The 7,591-nt window shown below is 44.0% G+C and overlaps 1 non-coding gene across 1 annotated transcript; it reads right to left on the bottom strand.

Annotated features, from left to right (window-relative positions):
- Window positions 1-261: 261 nt before the first annotated feature.
- On the bottom strand, window positions 262-321 carry LOC116272816. Its single transcript, XR_004181376.1, has one exon. It is a non-coding gene; the product is annotated as a U7 small nuclear RNA (small nuclear RNA).
- Window positions 322-7,591: the final 7,270 nt, after the last annotated feature.

Here is a 7,591-nt window from a genome sequence, read left to right as displayed (position 1 = left end):
AACAAAAAGAATGAGGTAGATCCCCAAGTACAGGTACAGAAAATATCTAAAATGTATTTCGTGGGGAGCGAGTCGGTAAGAACATGATATGATTCTATATTGGTAAAAACGAAACAAAATATTCAGAGGATCTGCTTTATATTTCTAGGCATTAGCATAAGCATAGGAAAAAAAGTGGGAGGAATTTATATCACACTAAGGACTTTCCCTTTCTTTCTAGGTTATATGTTTTCCCAATTGTAGGTCTTTTTCTCATGGGAGTTTGGTTTCAGTAAAAATCAGGAAACCTGCTAGACAAATCCTAAAAGAGCTGTAATCCTTCCAACTCTAATTTTTCACAACTAAGACATCATCCTTTTATAATCAGGAAAAATATAATGATGATGAAATTAAATATATGAGAAATAGCAAAAAACTACCCTTCCCTGTTTACTTCTTTGTTCTACAAGCATGTGCTGGGTATGCTCCTGAGTCCTAGGCACTGATGTCTCAGGCTGGGCATGCGGAGACGAATCCATATGGCACATGCTCTCAAGAAACTTCTGGAATGGGGGAAACAGATGGTAAGTTTGGGGGAGGATTGTCTCCTGGGCTCAGTTTTCCTCCGTGGGATAAGGTGGATGGGCTGCTGTGGCGGCCGTCTCAGAGAGGGCGGGGGCTCACTGTCAGGACCCAAGGGGCCCTCGGGTACGGGTAGAAGGCAGAGGTGGAGCAGTGTGGGGCAACGGATCAGGCTGGGGCTGGTGAGGGACTTAGGCTTTGCCCTGAGGGTGGCAGGGAGCAGTAGGAAGGTTTTCCTCAGCTAGTGGCATCCTTAGAGCAGCACTTTATTTCTGATTTTTGTTATTTTTTGTAGAGACGGTGTCTTGCTATGTTGCACAGGCTGGTCTCGAACTCCTGGTCTCCAACAAGTGGCCTCAGCTTTGCAATGTGCTGCAGCAGCATTTTAGCAGGAACATGATGGAAGCAGCTCGAAGGATGGGCTGGAGCGGAGAGCCATGTGCGGGGAGCCCTGCTGGGGGTCTGCAGCACAGCATGGGCAGTGGGTATAAAAATGGGACTGCCCCAAGACAGGGTGAGGAAATAGAACTGGCAGGGCTGGGTGAGCGATTTGACGCTGAGGGTGTGGGAAAGGGAGGGGTGGAGGACGACACCCTGGGCTTCTGGCCGGTGGCAACATTGTGCCTTCACAGTCTGAAAACGTACCCTCAGCGTTGCAGCCCTAGTAGGACTCAGTTGATGAACAACTTTCCAGGAATGTGGCTCTTGTGTAAAAGGGGCACCTCGGTAATCTGCACAGACACAGTTGCCTGGTGTGGAGTACAGCAGGCTGCCCAGCCACTGCCCAGGGCACTCAGAAGCCTGTCAAGGGCATAGTCCTTTGAGGCTGATGCTTACTGCTGATCGGAGCCCAGGACACCACCCCTTACTGTCAAGGTTATAGGGAGGTAGCAGAGAAAAGAAGTTCAGTGAGAGCGGTGCCTCTTTTCAAAACGGTGTGACAGTCCCTAGGTTCTCCGGCTCCTGTTTCTGGATTCAGTGTTGTTAGGGCCTCTCACCTTCACGTGGTTTGTGTGAACCAACCGTCAGGGCAGTTTAGGTACTACCGCGTGTTGGGTCCTCAGCAGGGTTCAAGCAGCCGGTGCCAGGCCTAGATCTTACAACTCCTGGCAGCATCTTCCCTCACCTTCTGCTTGCTGACAGCACTTAGCTGGGCAGAAATAGCCCTGCCACGCATGCCCACATCAACAACCTGGGGCTGTGCGCTCTCCTGATGCAAGGTCCTTTCTCCTAGTCATGACTACCACCACCTGCTGCCGAGGACTGAGTGCTGACTCGCCTGCTATGTTGGTCCGAGGGTTGGGGGCAATTCTGAGTGCAGAAGCCCTCCGGATGGGCAGTGCTAGAGGAGTTCCACAGAGCTGGTCTTAAAACCAGAGGCCTTTTGACTGAGCTCCGGGTGCCTGGAGGGACAGTGTCTGCTGTGTGCCTGGAGGGACAGTGTCTGCTGTGAACAGATGTCACGGAGGGAGCAGCGCAGTGTCACCAGCCTGGCTTCTCTCCCCAGGTCCCTTGGGCACGTCTTATCTTATCGTGCAGCTGGGCTGGGGGTGCTGCCAGGCTTCGTGGGAGTTGGCTGCGAGGGCCAAGGGTGTTTCTTCAGAGATATTTCCCAGGTTCTGGGCCTCGTTTGCACAGGAAAACCTTCTGAAAGAGCAAAGTGGCCAGTGGCAGGTATGGTATGTGACTTAACTAGTCAATTTTGAGCAAACAGAGGGCCCCCCCCGGCATTTTTTCCAGGTCACCCCCTTGCCCCTCCTGCTCTGCTCATCCTTCCAACTGTTCCTTTAGCCTGCAGGCCTGGAGCCCCAGCCACCAGGCTGTAGCCAAATGCATATCTTGTTTGCATTCTTGGTGAACTTTCCATTAATCGGTGACAGATGAAAAATGGGAACTTTGAAGTCGAATGGGGTCAAATCTGGCTTTTCTACCTGCTAGCTAGGTGACCTCGGACAAGTTAAGTTGTCTGAGCCATTGTGTCCCCAAGTGCAAAATGGGGTAAAAGATAGTTCCTACCTCGCTGGGTCGCTGGGACAACCGTAGGAAACGTTATTTAAAATAGTTCAGTGTCTGCTAGATAACACAAGGGAGTTATCATTGCTGGAGGGGTCCAGAGTGGACCTGTCATGGTACATTCTTGTGAATATCCAACAAAAAGGTGTTGAACAAAAGAAGAAAGATATTGGACACAGATTATGAAGAAACAGAATAACTAGCTTCTCTGGCCGGGCACAGTGGCTCACTCCTGTAATCCCAGCACTTTGGGAAGTCAAGGCGGGGGGATCACGTGAGGTCAGGAGTTCAAGACCAGCCTGGCCAACATGGTGAAACCCTGTCTCTACCGAAAATATAAAATTAACTGGGCGAGGTGGCGCATGCCTGCAATCCCAGCTACTTGGGAGGCTGAGGCAGGAGAATCGCTTGAACCCAGGAGGTGGAGGTTGCAGTGAGCCAAGATCATGCCATTGCACTCCAGCCTGGGCATCAAGAGCGAAACTCCATCTCAAAAAAGATAATAATAATATTCAACTATGGATTATTTGGTTAGTTGTAAGAACCAGAGCATACTAAGGAATGTAGTCCAAGTTCAAGCTCTGTTCAGGGATAAATACTGTCATTATAAAAAATAGTGAAAATAAGCAAACTGAAATTCGTCTCAGAAAAGTTATGAAAAGAACAATTAAACACACCTTAGGAAAATAGCAAAGAAGAACAAAATTAAGATAATTACAGAAATTTGTGAGTTACAAGGATATCAGTAGATTGAGTAAACAAAACTATGGAATGGATTTTTTTTTAAAGAAAAGTAAAATAAATCCTTTCCCTAAAAATGCAATCAAGAAAAAAAAAAAAGGGAAAAAAATGAATGGACAAAAGTAGAGTTGATACAGATGTTATAAATATAGTAGGAAAGAAGATATTTTTAATGGAAAAAAAATCCAGAAATCTATGTTAAATATAGGAACCATTCTCAATGTATTAGGTTTACTGCCATACTGACTTGGTGTAATGACTATATTGTTTATTTGGTAAAATATTAAGGCACAATTACTAAGAACTCTTAGGGGCAGAAAAGAATAAGAAGGCCAAGAATTTCCCTGAGATACGTCAACATTTACTACCCAGTCAACTTTGAAACAGATCTTAAAACCCAATGAGTGTTAAAGAAGCATCACAGGCAGGGCGCAGTGGCTCATGCCACTGTAAGCTTCATCACAGCTTCCCAGCACTGTGGGAAGCTGAGGTAGGAGGATCGCTTAAGCCCAGGAGTTTGAGACTAGCCTGGGCAATAGGGCAAAACCCTGTCTCAACAAAAAGTAAAATTGGCCAGGCGTGGTGGTGCACACCTGCAGTCCTAGCTACTCAAGAGGCTGAGGTGGGAGGAGCGCTTGAGCCCAGGAGGTTGAGGCTGCAGTGAACCGTGATTGTGCCACTGCCTCCAGCCTAGATGACAGAGTGAGACCCTGTCTCAAAAAGAAGGAGGAGGAGCAGAAGGAGGAGGAGGAAGAGGACGAGGAGGAGGAGGAAGAGGAAGTGGAAGCATAAGAGGAAGAAAGAAAAGAGGAGGAGGAAGAAGAAAGAAGAAGAAAGAAGAAGAAAGAAGAAGAAGAAGAAGAAGGAGGAGGAGGAGGAGGAGGAGGAGGAGGAGGAAGAAGAAGAAGAAAGAAGAAAGAAGAAAGAAGAAAGAAGAATCACAAACTTATCAGGGAAGGGGGCAAATTAGTTATCAAATAAATTTCAAATAGCTTAAATAAAAGTAAAAAAGAAACAATAGAGGGAAACTTCCTCAACTTCGTAAAGAATGTCTACAAAAAAACCTATAGCTAACATCACACTTAATGGTGAGAAACTAAGAGCTTTAACACTAAGACGGGGAACAAGGCAAGATCTCCCCTCTCACCACTTCCTTTCAACATCATACGGGAACTCCTAGCTCATGCAATAAGATGAGGAAAAAATGTATACAGATTGGGAAGAAAGAAACAAAATTGTCTTTGTTCACAGATGACAAGATCATCTATGTAGAAAATCTAAAATAATACAGAAAATCTAAAATAATAAAGAAAATCCCTGAAACTAATAAGCAATTATTACAAGGTTGCAGGATACAAGGTTAATATACAAAAGTCAATTGTTTTCCTATATATCATCAATGAATAAGTGGAATCTGAAATTAAAAACACAATGCCATTTACATTAGTGCTCAAAAAATCAACTACTCATGTACTCCATAAATAGGTACAGATGTTATATATCAATAAAAATGAACTACTTACATATAAATCTAACAAAATATTTACAAGATCTATATGAGGAAAACTACAAAACTCTGATGAAAGAAATCAAAGAACTGGGCTGGGTGCTGCGGTTCACAACTATAATTCCAACACTTTGGGAGGCCAAGGTAGGTGGATCACTTAAGTCCAGGAGTTCATGACCGCCCTGGGCAACATAGCAAGATCCTGTCTCAATTTAAAAAAAAATAAAATAAAAACAAAAAGAAGAAAAAGAAAGAAAGAAAACAATGGAATAAACAGAGAGATATTCCATGTTCATGAATAGAAAGACTCAATACTGTCAAGACATCACTTCTTCCTAACTTGATCTACAGATTCAGTGCAATCCCAATCAAAATCCCAGCACGTTATTTTGTAGGTATCAACAAACCAATTCTAAAGTTTACACGGAGAGGCAAAAGATGCAGAATAGTCAACTCAATATTAAAGGAAAAACATAAAGTCAGAGGACTGACACTCCCCAACTTCAAGACTTACTTAATACAAAGCTACAGTAATCAACACAGTGTGATATTATCAAAAGGGTAGACAAGTAGATCAATGGAGCAGAATATAGAGTCCAGAAATAGACCCACATAAATAGAGTCAACTGACCTTTGACAAAAGAGCAAAGATAACAAAATAGAGCAAAGATACTCTTTCCAACTAACTGTGCTGCAATAACTGGACATCCACACGCAAAAAGAAAAAAAAGAATCTGGACACAGACCTACACTCTTCACAAAAGTTACCTCAAAATGAATCATAGACCTACATGTAAAACACAAAGCTATAAAATTCCGAGACAGTAACAGGAGAAAATCTAGATGATATAACATAACATAGGATAGGATGACATAGGATTTCCATCCTAGGTTGTTACGTCATGACAATGACTTTTTATATACAACACTAAATGCACAATTCATGAAAGAAATAATTGATAAACTGGACTTTATTAAATCAAAAGCCTCCCCTCGGTAAAAGACAATGTCAAGAGAATCAGAAGATAAGCCACAGACTGGGAGAAAATATTTGCAAAAAATACTGGCCAGGCGTGGTGGCTCACACCTGTAATCCCAGCACTTTGGAAGGCCAAGGCAGGTGGATCACCCAAGGTTGGGAGTTCGAGAGCAGCCTTGGTCAACATGGAGAAACCCTGTCTCTACTAAAAATACAAAATTAGCCAGGCGAGGTGGTGCATACCTGTAATCCCAGCTACACGGGAGGCTGAGGCAGGAGAATCGCTTGAACCCGGGAGGCAGAGGTTGCGGTGAGCCGAGATTGTGCCACTGCACTCCAGCCTCGGGGACAAGAGCAAGACTCCGTCTCGGGAAAACAAAACAAAACAAAACTTCTGATAAAGGACAGTTATCTAAAATATGTAAATTCTTAAACTTTTAAAATTCAACAATCAGAATATGAACCTGATTTGAAAAAATGGGCCAAAGACCTCTTCACAGACACCTCATCAATGAAGACGTAAAATGGCAAGTAAGTATATAAAAAGATGTCCACATGATATGTCATCAGGAAAGTGCATATTAAAACAACAATTTGATGAGAATGGCCAAAATCCAGAACACCGACGATACCAAATGCTGACAAGGATGTGGAATGACATCCTTGTTCATTGCCGGTGGGAATGCGAAATGCTACAGCCACGTTGGAACACAGTTTGGCAATTTCTTTCAAAATTCAACATACTCTTCCATACGATCCAGCAACCACGCTCCTTGGGATTTTCCCAAATGAACTGAAAACTTATGTTCACACAAAAATCTGCACATGGATGTTTATGGAAGCTTTATACATAATTGCCAAAACTTGGAAGCCACCAAAATGAAAATACTCTGTAGAATAGCATGACGGTGGAAACATGCCGTTATGCGTTTGTCCAAAACTGTAGAATGCACAACATACCAGGAGTGAACTCTAACGTAAACTATAGATGTTGCGTGGTAATGATGTGCCGATGCAGCCACATTAGCTGCAACAAGTGGACCCCTCTGCTGGGGACATTGATAATGGGGGCGGTTGTGCATATGTAGGACAGGAGGCATATGGGGGTCTCTCTACCTTCCTCCTAATTTTGCTGTGAGTTTTGCTGTGAATCTAAAACTACTCTAAAAAAAATAAAGTTTAAAAAGAAAGAAACAAACAATAAAACCAAAGACAAGAGAGTGACTCAATGGAGAAATATTTTCCAAATATAAAAAAGTGGCAAGCTGGGTGCAGTAGCTCACACCTATAATCCCAGCACTTTGGGAGGTTGAAGCAGGGGCATCCCTGGAGGCCAGGAGTTGGAGACCGGCCTGGGGAACATGGCAAAATCCTATCTCTACCAAAAATACAAAACATTAGCCGGGCGTGATGGCGTGTGCCTGTAGTCCCAGCTATGGGAGGCTGAGGTGGGAGGATCACTTGAGCCCAGGAAGTCAAGGTTGCAGTGAACTGTTATTGTACCACTGCACTCCAGACTGGACGATGAGAGTGAGACCCCGTCTCAAAAAACAAAAAGGCAGAATTCACAGTGGAAAAGATTAATGAACATAAAAAAAAGTTAAACTTCTGTCACATGAAAAACTTTTTTTTTTTTTTTTTTTTTTTGAGACGGAGTCTTGCTCTGTCGCCCAGGCTGGAGTGCTGTGGCCGGATCTCAGCTCACTGCAAGCTCCGCCTCCCGGGTTCACGCCATTCTCCTGCCTCAGCCTCCCGAGTAGCTGGGACTACAGGCGCCTGCCACCTCGCCA

This window comes from Papio anubis, unplaced genomic scaffold (genome assembly GCF_008728515.1).
Source record: "Papio anubis isolate 15944 unplaced genomic scaffold, Panubis1.0 scaffold2129, whole genome shotgun sequence".
In the NCBI taxonomy this organism is placed as follows: Eukaryota; Metazoa; Chordata; class Mammalia; order Primates; family Cercopithecidae; genus Papio; species Papio anubis.
The sequence above is the reverse complement of the archived record's forward strand: the minus strand, read 5'-3'. Positions and strand labels throughout refer to the sequence as shown.